The 2,601-nt window shown below is 66.5% G+C and overlaps 1 long non-coding RNA gene across 3 annotated transcripts in view; it reads left to right on the top strand.

The window, feature by feature from the left end:
* Positions 1-2,150: 2,150 nt before the first annotated feature.
* LOC115283019 overlaps positions 2,151-2,601 on the top strand; it is a 1,904-nt gene continuing 1,453 nt past the window's right edge. For all 3 annotated transcript variants that reach the window (XR_003904851.1, XR_003904853.1, XR_003904852.1), the window contains exon 1: positions 2,151-2,507. This is a non-coding gene — a long non-coding RNA (uncharacterized LOC115283019). The remainder of the gene's footprint in view (positions 2,508-2,601) is intronic.

Consider the following 2,601-nt stretch of genomic DNA (forward strand, 5'->3'; position numbering starts at 1 on the left):
AGGCTGAGGCAGGAAGCAGGTGGGGGGGAGGGGGGAGCCACGCAGCTCCCAGGGGAGGGAGGGGGCAGCGCCCCGGGCGGGCACGGCGCACAGCCGGCTGCGGCCCTGACCCCGGCCTGCGCCCCACCCGCGTCCCGGCCCCGGCTTCGGCCTCAGCTCTGCATTTGCGGGCCCGGCGCCTCCCTCCCCAGCTCCCTTCGGCCCCTTCTCCGCGGGAACTCCGCCGCCCCAAACTTGGGGAAAAGTTTCCCAACTTCAGACAGGCCGGGAGAAGCACGCCAGCCCCAGTCTCTTGACTCTCAGCTTTTCGTCTCGGCCCCCAATTTCGGCAGCCAGGCGGCCCTGGGGCCTGAGCCGAGCCCCGAGCTCCCCTGCCCGCTCGTTCGCCCGCCCACCCTGTTCCCCGCCTGGCCCGCAGGGCCTCGCGGCCCGTTACCTGCGGCCGCTGCCCGACCCGGCTTCCCTCCCCGTGGCAGTGGCAGCTCCTAGCCGGCGCCCCACCCGCCCCGCTGCCAGGCGCCGAGCTGTGCCAGGGCAGCGCCCCTGCCAGCCCCGCCCGCCAGCTCCCCTTCCCTTCCCTTCGCCTCTCCAGCCCATGTGCGGGCAGAGTCGGCCCCAGGCCGCTGACCCCGCGGTGAACCCGCCGCAAGGCAGCAGCCCGGCGGTCCTGAGTCCTCTAGGGGCGACACCCGGGAGTCCTGAACGCCAGCCGCGTTGGGGCGCCCGCGCCGGAGGATGCGCCCGAGGCGGCCAGCGCGCGAGGACCGGGCTGTCCGGGTCCCCAGTCCTTCCCGGTCCCGAGTCTGCGGACCCACCTGGGGGGCATGTCGGAAGCCCCGGGCCCGGCTGCCGGCGGATCCAGGGGGGACGTGGCTGCGCTGCGCTGCCCTCCGCCCGCCGGGCCCCCGGTCGGTCTGTCCTGCTGGTCCGTCCTCCCCGCGTCCTGGTCGCGTCTCAGCCCCGCCGCGCTTTCCGCACACTCTTATCTGGAGCGGCCCGGGCCAGTCCGCGCTGCTGCAGCTATGGCGCCACCTCGCGGCCGTGCGGGGCTCTGCGCAACACAGCCGCCGCCTCGCTCCCGCGCACCTGGGTTGGAGGCTCACAGATGCGGAGCTGTAGCGGGGAGTGAGGTCTATTCGCAGGTTTACCCTCCAGATGGGCCCACGTGAGGACGCAGGCTCCAGAACTTCGAGCCCCACAAACTCTAGGGTTTTGAGTTAAACGCTCCCATGTACATATTTCTAGATTCTCACATTGCCTCAGCTTGGAGAAGCGCTGCCCACAAGGAGGGGACTGTAGTGACAGTAGATGGGGGGAGGGAGGTTATAGAAGTCCTAAGAGAAGGTAGACAAGATCTTCGGAGATTTTCCGGACACATTCCTGGATGAGACTGTCCATTTATACCCACCCCACCCCCAACACACCCACCTTCACTCAGCCACATGAGTTAGGGCACAGAACAATCCCATTTACACCCAGACCCTCTCCAGGTAGTGACACAAACACCTGCCCCCTTCTAAAGTTCAAGTCCTGGCTCTCTAGGATACACGAGCCTGGGCAGAGCCAAACAGCCCACCCTGAACTTGTAGGCTTCTGGAGACACCCCAGGATATCCGACTGGGAATGGCTGGACAGCGCCTCTTGGTGGTCCCGCAGAATAGACCCCAGTCCCCAGATTCCTCCTGTGAGCCATTTTGAGAGACCTGCTTGCATGACTCGTCTCCAACACGCTAACCCCAAACGTGACAGCAGGGCCTGCAGCTGGGGATCCCCCGGCAAGGCTCTGGACCCCACCGTGAAGGCCCGGTCCTTGAGGTGATGCCCCTTCTGGGACGGAGGAGACCCCGCACTGGTGCGTGGGCTCTCGCACGGCTACTCCGGAAGTGGCCCCGCGTGGCCCCGCCACCGCGCCGGGCCTGTAGTGAGAGCCCGGTCTTCACGGCCCCCGCTACGCCTCCTTCCCGCACCTTCTGACCCCTGCCCACACGTCGGGGGTGGTAGTGGGTCCCGGAGAACGTCTACAGCTTCTGATTGGCTGCGCCTCCTCCAGCCATCGAGCGCGAGAGGCTGGGGCGCACAGTTACCATAGTAACCGATGAGGTTCGTCCAGATCGCGTCTCTCTAAGGCCTTGGGGAGCTTAGCAACCGCCTAGGGCCCCTGGGCGGGTGGTGTGCGGCGCTCGCCGCCCCTCGCGCGGTCCTCCACCCCCACTCCACCACCAGAGGTAGTAGCTGAGTCACTCACTGAGGGGCCGCCGGCGCGGCCACTCGCGGTCCCTAACAGACACTAAGGTCTCGGGCGCCCCCCAGAGGCTCTCTTTCCTCCGCTGACATCTTTATGGTCTCGGGACCATGGTCCCCGCCAGTCCTAAAGACTCCCACTGCGCCCTGACTCTGCCCTACCCTGTTTCTACTCCGTCTACTGGATCCATTTTATTCCAGTCCTCTCCTCCACCTCCCCACGATCTCCTCACTAGGGTTGCAATGAGTTTCCAAGAATGAAAACGGTAGGTTGCGGAACTGCCGGCTCTAGGGGAGATGGACCCCAACATATTGGCCAAGAGATTGATGTTTTCTGCGCTGCGGTGGCGGGGGGGGGGG

This window comes from Suricata suricatta, chromosome 17 (assembly GCF_006229205.1).
Source record: "Suricata suricatta isolate VVHF042 chromosome 17, meerkat_22Aug2017_6uvM2_HiC, whole genome shotgun sequence".
In the NCBI taxonomy this organism is placed as follows: Eukaryota; Metazoa; Chordata; class Mammalia; order Carnivora; family Herpestidae; genus Suricata; species Suricata suricatta.